An 18,004-nucleotide genomic window follows, 5' to 3' on the forward strand; every position below is an offset into this window, starting at 1 on the left:
AATATTAAAAGTAATGGTAGCAACTACTGAGAAGATATCTTGTATGTTTAATTCAATATTCTTAGTGATAACATTAAAATCTAGTTCAAAACTCAGATTTCTTATTTTGAAGCTGACCCTTCCTGGCCCCATTTTAAGGAGACTGTTCTGCTTGTAATTCTTAGCTGCTGCTATCACTAAGCAAGATTGGTACCCTACAGGGTAATCAGATGTAGCCAAACAAGAACTTAATTTACATCCTGCGCAGAGCCCATGGGCCAGGCTTTTGCATAAACACTGGGAGATTGAAATGTTTTCAGGAAAGGGTAATATATGCCTGGAACTGTACTATGCATGAAAGACATTTCATATTAAAAATTAGATCTACTGATTGCTGTAAACCAATTCACAGAATAATAGCCCTGTAATTGAACATTCAGGTTCATTTCTCAAAAGAAAAAAAATAGTACGGGAAACACAACTTACTCTATTTCTTAAGTTTATTTCTTATGTTTATTTCTTACAAAGAGTTTATAAGTACATGGAATATAAGCATCTTGAAATACACACTCTTTTAATATTTGTTATTATATAAATCACTTATTAGTGCCTTGACTTTGCCTTCATTAAGGGATTAAGATTTACCCAAGTACTGTGAGATTTAGTTGACAGATACATTCAAATAGCAGATACTGTGGAAGTGCAAAAGCAGTCCTTATGGCTGGAAATTGTAAAGGCAAAAAATTACACAATCCCATTGTAAGTGTGATCTTATGCAAGAGAAATATTATAGTACTATGCAGAGTCAAAACAGTATTAGAAGCCATGTAAATGCTTTGAAGATGTGGTCTCCGTTTCACACAGCTGCTTGTGGTTTACTAGATACCCATTTAACTGCATTTCTTATATTTTGCAGGGAAAGGCACAGTAGTTTTTCTTACTTGTTCATGCAAGTTGTCTCCCAGGTGCATTGTGACTGGGGCCTGAGATGTCAGGAAGCAGCAAGAATGACTGTATTCATCTCCTGAAGTGCCCAGGAGGCAATTCACACTTAGCCTAAGCTGGAGTAGCCCTGAAGCTCCTTTGATAGGCCATGACTGGGAAGAGTTTCTGGCAGCCCCCATGCCAATCAAGAACTGCTGGCATCCAGCAGTACTCTGTTCACACTGCTGTGTCCAAAGTACCCACTGCTATGATTCAGCTGCAGAACTGGCTGTGATAACTTTCTTCAGCTGAGCCAAAGCACGTTAACAGGCAAAATGCAGGTTTCAGAATCATAAGAAATTCAGGTTGCTATTCATATCTCATTGTTAAAGAACTTCTTGTTGGCACATTTTACCTGACACAATTTAACTCATTTAATAAATGCCTGGTGACCAGTGTGTCGTATTGCATTGGCTGCTTCTACAGGTTTCCATAAAAGTGACAGGTTTTAATTTCTAGAATGATTTTAATAATTAGAAGTCTAGATTCTCGAGGGGCAATGTGTGTGTGGGTGTGTGTGTGTGTGTGTGTGTGTGTGTGTGTGTGTGTGTGTGTGCAAAAACCAGATTCTGTCGTAAGGCCCTATTACAAGACAAAAATCCACAAATTGCAAATTTCAAAATTTTGATTGCCTGCTTTGATTGCTTTCCAAGAGATTTTATTATTCTGGAGTGTCATATAGAAAATGGATGGTATGACACAACATAAATATCCTGTAACAAACCAAGTCAAGACAGTTCTGACCTTAGTTGCTATAGAAACTAGTAATACTTAGGTAGAAAACTCATATTTGTCCAAAATTGTATGAGACTGGAAGACAAAATGGAAACTAAATTCCAGTGAATATGTAATAAAATGTCTTCAGGATTTACCAATATTCTTCTCACACTTACCAAAATAATACTTTACTTTAAATGTTGTGTCTGGAAAACCTCCAGTTTTCTCAGGCCTATGACAAATTGCACCATGAAAAACCAACAAAATGCTAAGCTGATATCCGAGTAAATAGCCACAGGTGCTTATTTGTGTCAAAGGAGAATTCAAGCTCACTTCAAACAAAAAATCAGCTCTTCCATAGGATATTATGGAGCAACTTTAACTGACAAAAGATGCTCAAAACTAATTTATTTGCTATGCTTCTCTACTGCTTCTTCCCTAGTGCTGCTTTTGCTGTTGCGAAAAGAGGCATCTGTTCAAGGTGACATCTGGAGACTTGCAGGGCATGCTTAACAGTTACCACGGTATCACAGCCATAAATCTGATTGCCATAGGGCTGACTAAAATAGGCTGCTGCTTGGACAATGTGGCTGAAGAGCTGCCACTGGACAGAGCATGTTTTCATCTTAGGAAGATTTTTCTCCAGCTTTTGCATCACGAGGTTTACACTTTCTCTAAAAGCAGCAAAGAAGCTTATTACTTACCCTCTTGAGTCTTTAATTTATAGGTATTATCTAACAGCCACTTAGCACTCAGTGTTTGATTTTGTATGTAATTAACAATGTTCTTTCAACTTTTAGCTCTATTATATGTTTACATGTAAATTAGAAAAGCAATCTCACCTATCTGCAATATGAACTTTGTTTTTTGGCACTACCCAAGAGAGTTCACAGCCAAAAATTCAAAGAGAAAGGAGATAAGTGAAATTAATGAGAATGCCGGTAACACAGCATTCCGGCTTCCTTTGGCTGCAAAATGAGTGGGATGCGATATGACAAACGTGTGAACCTTCCTTTATTTAGAGCGCTTTTTGCATCAGTGAATGATAAACCTGGCAGTAACATTTTACAGTTCTGTAGTTAATTATAAGGATATAGGGATGTTAAATTGCTGCTACAACAGAACCGTTTACTGGGTAGATTTCTGGTCAGTGTTATACATTGATGAAGGAAGATACTGTTATTCATCAGCCTGTTCTGGGTGAGTCATGTTTTCAAACATATGGTGATAGTGTACTTTGTGGCCCTTCAGCATGTAATAACAAGTATAACACTGTGTAGGCAGTACATTTCACTTTCATGGCTAATTTATATATATCAGCTGTTCCCAGCTTTCTCCTAGTGTTTATTGAGGCATGTTTCAGTTCCAGTTTATAGTTACATTATTTTCCATACACAGGGTTTTGTAAACTATGTAAAACTGCAATCTATATGTCTTTGAAACAATTTCAATGTACTTCAGCTTTCATTAAAACATAATTATTATTTTAAATATGAAGGAATAATTTTACGTTAAAATACAAAGACTCAAAATCTAAAGCAGTGCATATGGCATGTTTCAACAGTTCCCCAGAACCTCACCAGGAGACTTGTTGTTATCTGATGTGATGGAGTGAACTGCTCCCTCCATGTAATCAAAACACCTCAGACAATCCAGGTGTTTTAGGTGACACTGGTGTGCTGAGAACCACGGAGGTATGGATTTTTTCTTTGAAAGAAATTACTACAAGTTCTGATTTCTGTGAATTTTACTATGCCCTGCTCGCCACCAAAGTCAAAGGTCAAGGAGTCCTGCTTTAAATGCCTGTCCTCTGAAGCAAAAAATCCTGTAGTCTCAGAATATCTGTGATGATATACATACTGATGAGATAGCTGCCTTCTTAGCCAGTTCCCACATAAATTACAATTCACCTAAGTTGAGTCTAGCCTTTTTGGCACAAGAAAAGCCTTCAGAACATGATGTGATACAGCAGTATCTGCCAAACCTGACAAATTAATAGCATCCACTCCCTGGTTTTGGGGGTTGTTTTAGGCATTTTGGGGTTGGTTTTGTTGTTGTTTGTTTTTATATCCTGGTCTCTAAAACACCTATACACAGATGTATGAGGAATTCCTTTCTTCAGAAATCACCACCTACAAGGCTAGTTTCTAAGACCTCCTTTCACATACCCTAATATAGGGGGTATACGAATGGGTTATGGATTGGGTTACAGATGGATCCTGTGGAGGTCCTGGGCAGAACTCTCCCATGGAAGCCAGGTCCTTGTGGTTGTCTAAATCACACAGGGAGCAGGGAATATTATGGGCCTGGGAAGGCACAAAGATGATTTAAAACCATTCTTCCAAACCCTTCTCATCTGAGATACCAGACCCTGTTCTGGACCTTTTGAAGGACGTCCGCAGACTGAGGTCTTCAAGAATATCTGCTCTCAGGTAACTGACAGACAAGTCTGTCGAGATACAAGACACTACCCATCCTGTAGGAGTCAATTATGCAATGATGGCACTAATGTTTTAAGTCTAAGACTTGAAGGCAGCAATGTACACATCTTGCTTTCTTCACTGTTGTTATGAGGATACAGAATTGAAGAGTGTGTCCATGGAATGTCTGTGCACTTCTTACTTTAAATGGGATTTCTCTATGAACTGGCAAGAAAATGTTTCATTAAAGCAGATAAAAAAATAAAGATAGAAATACAACAGAAGAGATGGGAATTACAACATTTGAAACTAAGGCATAAACTTCACAGTACCTACTTGCTGTGGGAAGAGGGAGGCAGCAAGGAGAGAGAATTCATATTCAAGCCCCTCTGAGTAAGATCATCTTTTCTTATCCTGCATCTGCTCTATTTCCCAGAAAACAGGATGAGGAATGGAATATTTAGCACAGGCAGTTCTGCTTCCTATTGATTTCTAGAGTGACTCTGCCCTTTTCAGCCCCACATACTCTATACCATCCATCTAGCCACAGGCATACCCACAGAAGCCATTTTCTGTAAAGACATAATTGCTCATTGGCACAGAAACTACAGAAACAATTGTCATACAGCAGAAAAATTTCCATTTCCTTTTCCCTTGGGGCAAACCGTATTACCATCAATTCCTCATCCCAGTGCAGCTGAGTACTGCCTTGGTTTGAATACCCTCTTAACCAAGGTAAAGAAAGACCTTTTATTTTCCAACAATGAAAAGCAGATGTAAAATGGCCTCCCATAAAAAAAATGAGAAATTCCAATCAACCTTGGATGCCAAGTGAATTTGCTGTAATTCCATATGGAGCGTTAATTGAGAAGGAGAGAAAAGCATTTAACAGAAGAACTGAAAGGGGGGTAAGGGTTTGGCAATTACTGTGGCATGTGCAGAAAAGGAATACAAGTGAAAGAAAGTTACAATCAGACTTAGGAACAATAATTTTCAATAGTGACCATGGCACAAACAATTGCTGCACATTAGCTTCAAGAAAGATGAATGCAATGAGAGCAGAGAAGGGCAAGTTGAATAATCAGGGAGATATGCAATCTCTCTTAAAGAGATTAAGAGTTCAGTTTGTTTAACCAAGCAAATTGGTGGTCAGGAGGGGAGAGAGGAGTGCAGAATCTCGTAGACAGGTGAGTGGAGAAAGGATCAGCTAAGAGGGTTACCCAGGGAAGAACCTTCTTTCTCTACAATAATTTAATCAAACATATGAAAGAGAAGCATTACATTTGAGGATTTCATTAGAAATGCAAACATATAGAGAAATGGGGCCAATGACTTGCAAGGAAAAACAGCTAGAAAGGAAGGATACAATTTGCACAGCATCTGTATGTATATATTACCCTTGAGACTCAACAGTGGAGGAGTGAGGTTCTTGGGCAGGAAGGGCAGGATGCTGGCTTGGTTTTCAATAGAGTTTGATAATTACATTTAGGAAAAGACCAGATGAGGTAGTTGTCTGTAATACCTGTTAGACTTCTGAGACTTACTTCTCTTTCATCAGTAGGTGCAAATTTCCACTTGGAAAGTAGAGGCACATACTGACATAAACATTTCTTCTGATTAGCATATGCATGGACTTTAATAAAAGGCAGCATCTGAAAAATCACAATATTTTATAAATATATGTAGGAATCTTAGTGGCAATAAAGAGCATATATCTGTATGTTCATGAGGAAAGCACCAGTTTCCCGGGTGCCACAACAAGTTCATGTCTCAGTCTGTGCCTTTGCCTAATGTTTGTTGGAAAACCAAATGCCTTTCTTATGCTTTCAAAGATTCCCTTCTCAAAAAAAGAAAAATCTCATAGTGGTTAATAAAATTATCCTAGATTTACACTGATGTGTGACTGAAATTAAAATCATAGCCCTCACAGGTTTTTGGTTTTTTTTAGGGAAAAAGCACTTTTGATAATGAAACTCTGGAGAATTTACTGAGAAAATGGTAGCTATAAGTCTCCTTTGCCATGGAAAAAACACTATAATGCCTACCAAGATTACCAAGGTAAGAGTCTCACCCTATCTAATTGCAAGTAATCTAGCAGCAAAGCCTGATGACCTAGCAAATCTCCATAAAGGAATGCTGACAAACCATATAGTAACAAACAGCTGGTAGTCAAAGAATGAGAAGGGGATAATGTAAGTAATAAAGCAGGCACTTAGAAATCAGTAGAGGTGATCCTTCTGTTTTCTGCCTTTAGCCAAGTGTTCTAGAGTTTGAACATAGACTGTCAAAGATTTTGGTTTGGAAGAATGTGTTTGTGGGAGAAACTTTTTTTCTTGTCAATACCAGGCCAATAGAAAGGTAAAGAAAGGAAGCACATTCATACTCGGGAAGTAAAGACATGGGATGGTAAATAGAAGTACTGTATCACACACTGAATGTTCCTACTCTAGTTGTGGCCACGACTGTGATATTCCAGCAACAGAGTTTTCTATTTCCTCTGAAGAATACATTTCTGCAATGGTTCAGTGACTAAAGTAGGTGAGTACAGAAAGAAAAAGTAACTTCATATGCAATTATTAATAATTCTCATAACCTTGAATGAGCAACTGAAACCCCATGAGAGAATAACCTCACTAAAAAGTGAGTATAGAGGAGCATAAACAACGCACTATCTTTCTTCATGTCTAAACACTGTAAATCATGAAAACTGAATATGGAGAAGGGTCATTCCAAACTATAAAGGTGCTTGTATAGTCAACTCCCAGCTGACTACAGAGCTTGAAAGCAAGTCAGGAAGAAGTCACTCTTTTACTGAAATTGTAAGTATGGCAGCTGTAAAGAAGGAACAGAAATGGCTGGTTGAGCATAGTAAGGATGTATTACTATAAACAATCCCTCATAGAAGGGGGAACTTCTTGAATGCAGGGAGTAAATATACAACCCTAATAATCATCATAAGCTCTCTTCTGTAAGCCCTCCAGCTGTTGGGAATTTTGATACTTAAAAGTAGGATCTTGGAAAATACCAACAGTGTCTGTAAATACATATTGCGAGGAGTTTGTCAAAGAGTGCAATTATTAGCTCATTGGCCATTTACCTACTTTGAAGATAATAGTGAAAATTGGGATATACAAGTAGCCATGTAGCTGAAACTGTCAACTATTTTTTGGTATGTTCACATTAATATTGACATGAAATTCTCTAATAGTTTGTAGCTTTCAAGCGGTTACTTTAACTGTATCACCTGAGGTTTGTAAGTCTGTTTTTTTATAACAGAACTGTTTTAAAGCTAACCTTTCAGTCAGTATCTTTTGGGCTTTAATAGTAGCACAGCTCTGTAATAGTTGGGAGATTAAAAGAATTCCACTTGGCAAAATGCTGCTGTCCAGCGCTGAGCATCCCGCTTGTTTAAAGGGAGTAACAAAAATTAACTGATGAAATGGCCTGTTAAGAGTTGAATTAACACTGCATGCTTTATTTCCTTGTTATTTCTCTGTGGATAGAAAACAGCAGGGAAAAGCATGCTGGCTTTCATTTGTTACAGCTTTCTAGAAATCCTTGTGACTCTGAAAAAGGAGAATTCACTTGCATGTGAATAAAGCTTATTGACTTAGGAAGCAGAATCACAATCAGGGTTGTTTTTTTTTTACTTAGAACTTCAATGCCATGCTCAGTGGTGGGTTCAGGCATCTTGACTATGAAAGTGAGTCAAGGCAAGAGAAAATACCGTCCTTTTACTCTGAAGTGCCTGAATTCCCCGACACCAAGGTCACTCTGCATGCAGTAATTGAACATATGCACAATTGGGCTAAAATTGTGCCTGAAACCATGTACCTGACACTTTTTAAATCTTGAGCATTGATTTTTATGTTTTCTCTTTTCCATAAAGGACATTCTTGTAGAAAATACAAACTAAAAGCATATGCAACTGTCAAGTGATTGTGATGAAAAGCCAGCAAGGTTGCTGAATCTGGCCTTTCAATAGTTATTATTGCCAGGATGCTTTTAGACAGCACTTTAGCAGCAGTTGAAATTACTCCAATGTAGTGCTTTATTGTAGCCCATACTTATAAAATGAAGTCATAGATTTTACAGACTGTCGCACTAGATTTAAAAAACTCTTGTCTCTTTTGGAGAAAAGATTCTCTAAGACAGGAGGATAATTTTTTAATTAAAACTACCCACACTTCTTAAATGAAGTGAGCCTGAATTTCCTTACAGAGGTTTGCTCTATTTGTGGATGTCAGTTAAACCGCATCTCAATTTGTTGCATGTGTATCTCACACTGTTGCACCACAAAAACCCAAGAGCTTTGTGCTGCATAAGTTGAACTGTTCCCTTTTTTCTTACCCATTGTGAATTACAAACCTCCTTCCCTCTTCTGGGAGAGAAGGGAGATGGGTATATTGAAAATAAATAATCCATCATTGTAAATAATGGTTTTGGGGGTTTTAATACCCACTCTGATGTCTCCAGAAAGCCATGGTGACCTTGTTGGTGGCAGACAAAGAATATTCCACAGTCAACATGTCTAGATCATTCAATCCTAAAAGCAGGGCATGTAGCATAACTAGTTCCCTAAAAGAAGATGGAAATGTGGACAGTAAGTAGTTTTTACTGCTGGATGAACTTGGATAATTCTTACGTAGATGAGACAGGAAAAACAAGATCCAAGTGGAAAGGAAGTTCTGATATTTCAGGTCAGGCAGAAGCTTGATGAAGAAGCAGGCTCACCAAGCCTCTTCTGTGCCTGATCTGCTGTGGGCCATAAACACAGGGGAGTGATACTGCACTTCAGTTCCATGAGCTAATCAACCTTCCTGGGGGAAAGAGCTCACAGGGTATGTCCCACAGTGGGAAGTGGACAGCATGTATATACTCGATTAGCCAGCATATTATGCACCAGGGTCAGAGCTGGAGCAGCTGCTTTGTTCAGCGATGCTCTGATCCCTCGGGTAAACAGCTAATTGCAGGAAATCTTTTAAGGCAAGTGTGTGATAGAAAGAATGCAATCAATATTGTTTATTCAAAAAACAGGAGTGGCTCCTCTGAATCAGTTCTCTTGTGTAATTATGTAATTGGGGCATGTTCTATTTTTAATTAAATGTCTTGCAAATTCATGAAAATACTCTGAACCTGTGGACCAACTGGCATGACTAACTTTTAAAATGTAGCTTGTATAAAGGAATGTGCTTCAACCTTTTTTCTCCCTTTCATATTACTGTGCAAAAATGTGTTTCACATTATTATACATAGACTGTATTGACTATCAACACTAAAATATTATCTTAAACTACTAAGACAAAATTTCCAGAGAAATGTTGTAAATGGAGATGAAGAACACAAGAAGCTGTAGCTCTGAAATGATAGTATGACAATTATTTTTTGTTGGGCAGCTTGACCTGTGTGAGAGATCAGTGAGTGGTACTCAGCAAGTGTATTTCATTTCCCTCAGCTCTTCAAATCCAACAGTGACTCTGTATTTGCAGTCTGCAGACAATTCATGTTCCCCTGACTTTGTTTCTTGTGGGCTTCTGTGAATCTTCCTGTTCTTCTGCCTCTTTGTCAACAGCATCAGCTTTGATTCCTCCTCCAACTTCCTGCTTCTCCTTAGGAGTCTTGCTTTCTTCCCTGACTCTTGTTCTCCCATCTGCATTTTGTAGACTTGCTCAGTGTTGTATGTGAGGACAAACAGATATAAGCTCTGCTTTCCTTGCGTATTTTAGATATTGCCATTTAGGTGAGGCTGGACGTTCTGATTTACCATAATACCTCCATGTCTCTATTAACTTATGACTGTTATTAATAACTCTTTCATAGTTATGCTGTCACTATTCCATAATGATTTCCAATGCACATTTTATGCTTTGCTATACTTGTTTTTTTCGTCACAGACATCAACCCCTTCCATCTTTAATTCCTGCACTTAACTTCCATCTGGCAGAACATAAAGCAACGTGACGAAAATACTGTGGTTGTTCCTTTTTCTCTAGGGACCGTGGGAATGAAATTGGAGGCTGTAAAGAAATAGCTCTTGTGACAAGTGTCTTCTTACGTGTACACCTGTGGAAGACTAGGGATCTTCCAGTTGATTCAGTGTGGAACAAACACAACGGCTTTAAAATACATTAGCAGCACATAATTAGCCCTCAGGGGCTTTCACTACAGAATCAGCACTTCAGCCTGTTTCCCTGTCTGAGCTGGCTGCACGCAGTGGAGTGCATTTCATGTCCATCGTCCCAGCGGTGTCCCACCGAGACAGGCACGTCAGCTTTACAAGTCCCGCTTGCTGTCACTTCGCTTTACAGACGCAAACCGCTCAACTGCTTTCCGCGACACTGAGATCACACGACACGAAAAGCACCTGCGACGGTTCCCCGCGCCGGAGCAAGACACCTCGGTGGCAGCAGAGGGTGCGCTGAGGCAACGCCGCGTTCGCTCGCCACTCACACCCCCGTCAGGCAGACAAGGCCTCAGCACGGTTGAGCACGTCCGCCACCCGTGCGGCCTCGCACCTGAACCCATGAAGGCCCCCTCCAGCATCCCCCTTCCCGGGGACAACCCCGCGCTGAGGGGACACAGCGAGAGAGGGAGAGGAAGGGACAGCCGCCCCGGATGGGGTGCCGCACCGCCCCCTACCCGCGCTGCCCGCTCCCGCCCGGCAGGGTGACGTCATCGATCGGAGGGGCGGTGGGAGAAAACGGCACGCGGGGGGTTGTGGGAGAAGAGGGGAGCCGCCATGTTGGGCGGGGCGGCGCGGTGGGCGGGCGCGGGGGCGGTGGCGGGTGTCTGCAGCCGTCAGCGCCCGCTCCTCGGACCGCGCTGCGCGCCGACCACCGAGGCCGCCGCGCTGGGCCAGGACACACCTGTCAGCACCCCGGGGCAGGCACTGAGGGCGCCGCGGCGCTGACCCGCTTCCTTCCTTCCATCTCCTCGGTCCTTCCCCCCCCCCCCCCAAAAAAAAAAACCCTTTTCCTTCCTCTCTTCTGCCCGCCCATCGCTGACATCCTCCTCCCGTCGTCGTTGTCGGCGTGCACCCCCTTCCCCCCCCGCCGCCCGGGCTGCGCGGCCCCCGCCGCCTCTGCGAGCGCTGCGCACATCGCCCGAGCTTGCAGCACCGAGCGGTGAGTGAGGGGAGCTGTCCTCGCCCGGGGAGGCACTGGCGGCGTTTGGCGGGGGCTGCGGGGGAGACGTGGGGGGGAGGATGTTAAATCTTTTTGCCTTTTTATCTGCTGTTACGCACACAACAAAAGGCTGCGCGGGCCGGTGGGTCCCCGCAGCGCTGCTGACAGCCAGCTCTTTCTGTGCGCGGACACGGGAGGGTGCTTGGGCGGTGGGGGCGAGGCTGTTCTTCGGTGCTCTGTGCGAAGCTCTGTCAGTTGCAGCCGCTGCTCGGCTGCGGAAAGGAGGAACCTTCCCGCGGGGATGGGGATCGCCCCGGCTTTGTCCCCAGCTCCTCTCCTGGCTCCCGGCGGTGCTGCGGCTGGGGCCGGGCGCCGCCCTGGGAGGGACCCGGGGCAAAGAAGGGGGGCGCCGGCCTCGCCCCCTCCGCCCCCCCCCCTTCCCCGGCCAGCCCCTTAGGATGGGGCGTGCGGAGCTCGGTCTTTATTGCGCCGGTTTAGCTTAGGTGATTTGTTCTGTTGCGAAGTCAGAAACGGTGAAAGAGGAGGCGAGAACAGCTCTTTCTTGGGTTTTGCAACTCGGGACCGGATTTATATGTTGTAGGTCACCTGCTATGCTGTAGTCGGAGGCGATTTGTAGCCTTGGGTCTTGGCAAGATTTCTACATTTATAAAATAAGCATTGATTAGGAACAGGTTATTCTAGCAAAAAAAACGGAGCTGACTTAACTGGTAACTGTATCTCTAAGGCAGTGATTAATTAGACACTTTAAAATCTTAATCAGTCTATCTTCATGTTTCTTATATTTTTGGGTAAGAAGATGCCAAGTTGTAGATCTGCATAGCACTTGTCCATAATCGCAAGAAGGAACTTCTTGACTCCTTATTGAATTCTGTGTTCTGAGTATATCAAAGCGTATTTTAATAACCAAAGTGGCATCACCTAGTGTAATGCCATAGTCTGGCTTTTTAAAGGCTACTAAATCAATGATGGTGCTCTTACTCTGTTTTTATTTCCTCCTGTTAATGATTTCCATTAGTGTATATGATTTAAATGTAGTAGCAGTACTCTGGTATTGCTCATTGAATCAGAATACAGAATTGGCACATAAAAGCAGCTAGAAAAAAAATGAGTTTGTTTTTGTAGTTTGCTATAGCAAAATGGTGAGGAAATGTCATTCATGATATAAAATGCCCTCACAGTTGTACATAAAAATACATAAAATGAAAGCGTAATCTTAGCGTTCTTGCAATTGGCAGGAGGTTTGGTAACAATTACTCTGAGAAGTAATTGCCTCTTTCACTTCCACTTTTGTATTTGCGCATCAGTTAAATAGGAAACTTATGCCCAAAGGGTATGCATTGGAAGCTAAAAAGGAACCTTTGAGATTTAGGCAGTTTAGCATTTTAATTAAAAAAAAAAAAAATCGCAGCAAACCAACAGGACAAACAACTAAACAAACCCCAAGAAAATTAAACCCCGTCTTTCTTAATGCACAGTTTTCAGACTTTGTTGGGAAATAGCTTCATTTTAATTGATTATGAATTCCAAAGCTTCAGTGAAACACGATGGAGGATATTATAACCCTGGGATTATAGATACGATTGAAAGTAACACATTCAGCATTTACTGGCAGCAGAAAGAAAGCTGATCCAGGTGATTCTGAGCAGAAGGCCTTGTATTTTGAAGTCACACAATTATTTTTGTTAACACATGGTTTAAGAGTACCTTTCTGTGAAATTACAAAAGGTACTGAGAATTCTGGCAGTTCCATTTAGATATGCGTTTTATGTAATGCAGAACCGTGTGGGTAAATGCATACAATTTAAATTGTTACTTCCTGGAACTCGCACAATAATGCAGAATCACTTCTGCATCATGTTGCAGTTGAAGTTTGGCAACCTTTATGTTTCTGAAAGACCACGATGGAACTGAACAGACCACGACAGAACTGGACAATTCCACTAATCAGAAATTCTAACAGCAATTTGAGCTTAGATTCCCTTCACTTCCTAATCAAAGAAAATATGCTGTCATATGTAATCAAGAGAATAAAGTTACTCTCGGAACATTCCATGAAACAGCCTCATCTATGTTTGTCAAATTGCCATAGTGTGCTAACAGTGCGTTATTAATGGAAACTGGTTTTTAAAAAGATCTGGTTTTGACAAATGAGGAATTGCTTGCAAAATCATTGATTAAATTTGCAGGAGTCTAGAATACCATCTTCTGAATGTTTTTGAGTGGACATACAATACTGTGGACATGCAATAATACTGTACAGACGCTTAAGCTTGTAAGAGCGATTGATGCTTCCTCTGTTTTTGAAGAACTTGCCATGTCAGAAAACCTTCACTTGTGTGCTACTGTGTATTACAGCATACTCTGTTTACCTATATAGGTGTCTCTGTGTATACATGCATGACCACATATTAGTTAGGAGTTTGGGGAAATACTGTAGCCTCATATTCAGTTCTGAGTCCATTTAATGCAGATTTTGTTTCTCTTGAGAGCTAGGCTTGTGCAGTTACTCTTTCATCTCTTCCTCTGTTTGGCTTCTCTGGCAGACGTGCAGTTGGATTTATTCTGGGATTAATAGCATCTGTTCAGATGCATACTCACAATTATTTTAAAATTTCAGTGTACAAATATTTGTTGTAATGTTTTTGTAAGAGGAGTGGAAAATAAGGAAACTTGAGTAAATTAATAAATATGCAAATTATACTTCTGTATTTAATGTTGAAGGACATCGCAGCATATAGTGATGGGCACAAGCATGCTGGGTCTGTTTAAATGAACATGTCTTGTAGTCTGCCTGCCTCCAGGGTGTTCTTCAGTATGACACAAGTATTGTAAACATGAACCAATTCCATAATCATTGCAATGAAGTTGCTAGCCACAGACTTTGCTCTTAATTCAGTCTGCATAATACTCTGTGTTTCCAAAGTATTTTTCAGTTGTTTTGTAAGAACATCATGCTTACCTTGACCAAAGTTTAGGAAAACGTTTCTTTTCAATGTCAACTCTCATTTTCCTTAAAACAAAAGCATGACACACATGATGTCTGATACTTCATGGTAACCAAATACCAGTCAAATTGTTCATTCTGAAAAGAAACCTTTTTGACTTCAAAATAGAGCTGATCATAGTAGTTGTATCCTGAGTCACAGTTGTTTTTGGGTGGTTTTGAGGTATTAAGGCTTTCCCAATAAATGCTTTAGTGAAACGTTTTTTTTATGAAAGCAGGCTGTAGAAGTAAGTGTGGTTCCCTTGAAGAATTACTTAATAAATGCCTGACCAGAAAAAGGTGCACTTATGCTGTCTTAGGTTTGCTGAGATGCTTTTGTTGCCTTCATGTTATGGTGTTTAAGTTGGGCACTTTGTTAGAGGGTCAGAGCCGAAATTATGACTTTCAGTGATGGAGGAATTATTTCTGTAGGGTTTTGTGTGAGGTGCTTTGCAAGCATCAGGCACATGATGACACTATACTTGCTGGTGGGTTTTTTTGCTAGACAATAAATTTCAATAATGTCTGGCCACAGTGATTAGGCAAGCATGCGGACTGAGGACGTATGTTTCCTTTACCCATGATATATTTGGAAATGTGAACAAAGGAGTTGTTCTCAGAGGATGAACACTAAAGCACAGTTAACACTAGAACTGCTAATTTCTCATAATATATAAAGAAAATTAGTATCTGATAGCTGACAGTTTCTTCAGATTCAGTCTGCTAAGGAAGCAGATGCAAGTAATAGTATCTGTGTGTTGATTTAATCACTGCTTGTTTCTTTGAATCCAGCTTATCTCTTGTGGATTCCGCTATTTAATTCTTGTTTCAATCAGAAACAATTTTAATTCTGGAAGCTGTGTTTTGACATATACTTAGAATTAAATTGAATTTATTTTGTGAAATAATTACTATTGGTCATCTTTGCTCAAAATTAGGAAGCAGGGAATCATGTCATCTTATATTCCAAATAATGCTTTCCCTCCATTGTCTGCTTAAATGTATAGATTATTCATATAGTTTTTCAATATCAAGTCTTGCTAACAGGTAAAAGCAGTAAAATACCTTTTGCAGGTAGGCTTAAAAGAGAGCAGTTTCCTATTTTGGTCCTTTTGTAAATATCTGCCATAAATCCCATTCATCATAATAAGATTGTGTTTCTTGGATTGTGTCAGAACTATGGTTGATTTTATTAAATTTTGAAGTGAAGAAAGCAAAGGATGGAAGCAGTATAGTGGTAGTACTGACTTCCTTATGTGTCAGTAGGATTGGCATAGTGGCTAATTATACTCTGCTTACTATATGATGTACTGCAGCAAACTATTAAAAAAGGCAGTGTTGCACTAAAGTAATGTTCAGAAGAAGGTCAGGAAATATCTGACATAAAGCTGAACTTCTTGGTACTGCTTTAAAAGTCGTATCTAAAAATCAGGCCTTTTAAAGGACAATACTTAGGGTTTTTTTTTAATTATCAGATAACTGTATATCTTAATTCCTAGTAATTTGCATTGTCTACAAACACTGATGTTTTCATAAATTCATAAATGTTTTCTTAAATCCTGTGCTGCTGTGCAGCTTATTACTACTGGTATTTTATAGTGTTCTAATTTTGTGCTTTGTCTGGCGACAGCACAAGTAGTTAAATGTTAATAGAAAATTAAGATTACTAGCACTGTGCTATTTGTGTATGCGTGCTGTTCATTACTCATGTACGGGGTGGTGGTTTTAAACTTTTTAAGGGATTGCAATAGCTGCATTCCTGTGATGTATCTTGAGTTTGCTCTTTCCAGCTGACAGTAGCTGAGGCAAAGTATGTAAGGTTATGGACTAGCAGGGGGGAGGCACGTTCTGTGTTGGGTGTGGGTCTGCTTTCTTTTCTCCCCCCCCCCCCTTTTTTTTTTCCTCTTCTTACCTGAATAGAATATTGTTTTTAAGACTGTGTGTATCTGTGGATGTTCCTTTATCAAACAATGTGAGCATGAGTAGTGTAGAAAAGTCACAGTTTATCCTTCTCCTCCACTTTGAGCAGCTTCCATTTCAGAGTGACTGCTGATAGTCCTTCACTGTGAGTGGATTTTACAATAGCCTCACCTTTGACATTTCGTTTGTTTACATGCTTAAACTGAATGTTCCTTCCTGCCTCCCCAAAATCATACTTGGTGTGTATTAGAGAGAGAGGGATTGGTTAAAAAAGTGGGAGTTTCTCCTCGCCGCATCAGTGTAGAGGGTGGCTGTGTATAGTTGGATTAATGCAACTAGTGGGGTGGTAATATGTGAGGATATAGATGAGGTTATAGGTTTGAGATGGGGACAGGACAACAACCTCCTCAAATGTTTCTGCTGATACAAATAGGATTATGTAATCAGACTCTTACGGATATAGTTGAACTCGTCTTCAGTCTCAGTGCTGGTTTATGTAGTCCTTATTCAGTTAACACAGCTCACTGCATGGCAGCCTGGGGAAATAGATGTGTTTTGGCTGTGTTAGTGTCCTGGTCCTTTTACTTTTCTGTCCCCTTGGTTGTGACTGAAAAATAATCCAGTGGTTTGATTCATTACAAATGGGTGTTTGTGTTGGAATGATGGGGGATGTGAATGGAATGTTTGACTGCATGAGGAGCATCACCAGGGTATTATTTCTACCCATAGCCTTAGTGAATGAATGCTGATGGTCTTGTGTTTGTAGGAAGCCAGACCAGATCAATCAGTGGCCATTTGTGTCTCTAAATTCTTGTGTACGCAGAAGGCAGTAAGAGATAAGAATGCACTGTTGTTTATATTTATCATTTCCCTGGATGTAGCCCAGTTGCATGCAGTATAATAGCTATTACTGTATTGAAATATGGAGGGGCACAGGAGTCACGGGGATTTTTGCCAGTATGCTGACACACATGATAGTGACCTAGAGATCTTACTAGAGGTATGGATGAATGCATTAATCAGGAAGATACATTAATTTTGAGGAGTGATATATTGTAGAGTATATAGTGGGAAGGTTTGGTGTGTGAACCTGATGGCTATGCCTCCTGTAAGGCAGATCTACATTTAACAGGAATTGATAAAACTGCCTGCAGGCTTCTGGTCTGGGAGCATTCTGGAACACAGAATGCTGGTGCTTGGCAGGCATTCCTTGGGGTTTAAGAAATCCTGCAGAGATGACAGGTAGTTTTTTGTTATGTTAACTGATAGGTGTCTTAGCCAAATGTCCTCATTTTTTCGATGATGTTTTACCCATCCTATACCTTTTGAAAAGGCAAGAGGCACCACAGGATGACTTTGACTCAGTGTCCCAGTAATTTGCTGTTACTTAATTATATCTTCTTTCCATTGTTCAAAAAGGAGATACAGGCAGATCAGTGATTCAGTTACAGTGCTCTAAAGTCTTATTCAGTTAGTGTCAATTTCTCTCACAATAATTTACATTTCTGCCATTTCTGTTACAATACATTGTTTAACTTAGAAAATAGTTTCTGAGTTTGTGCAGAATGCAGGTGTAGGGCAAAGGCACAACAGATATTTTGAAAGCAGCTGTCAGTGGGGTTTGCAAAGTGCCTGCTAGTAGTTTGTGTGGCTATTCAATCTTGAGTCTTGATCCCTGCCCAGTTGTTAACAAATGGCTGGAAATAATCTTGCTGACTTTTTTGTTTCCTTTTTTTTTTTCTTGTCTTTTTTTTTTTTTTCCCTTTTCCCTTGTTCTCTTTTTCCTTTTTTTTTTTTGGTCTGTAGTCGGGCTGCACATGGAGCAACACTTGCAAGTGCATGGTATGTTGTTTTGA

The 18,004-nt window shown here is 40.4% G+C and overlaps 1 protein-coding gene across 1 annotated transcript in view; it reads left to right on the forward strand.

Annotated features, from left to right (window-relative positions):
• Positions 1-11,055: 11,055 nt before the first annotated feature.
• KLC1 (kinesin light chain 1) overlaps positions 11,056-18,004 on the forward strand; it is a 49,375-nt gene continuing 42,426 nt past the window's right edge. Inside the window, exon 1 of the mRNA XM_057397160.1 lies at positions 11,056-11,224. The gene's annotated coding sequence lies outside the window, so the exon portion shown is untranslated. The remainder of the gene's footprint in view (positions 11,225-18,004) is intronic.

The sequence above is a fragment of the Pezoporus wallicus genome, unplaced genomic scaffold, assembly GCF_028554395.1.
Source record: "Pezoporus wallicus isolate ANWC-B61680 ecotype Strahan unplaced genomic scaffold, APGP_CSIRO_Pwel_v1 contig_7068, whole genome shotgun sequence".
Taxonomy (NCBI): Eukaryota; Metazoa; Chordata; class Aves; order Psittaciformes; family Psittacidae; genus Pezoporus; species Pezoporus wallicus.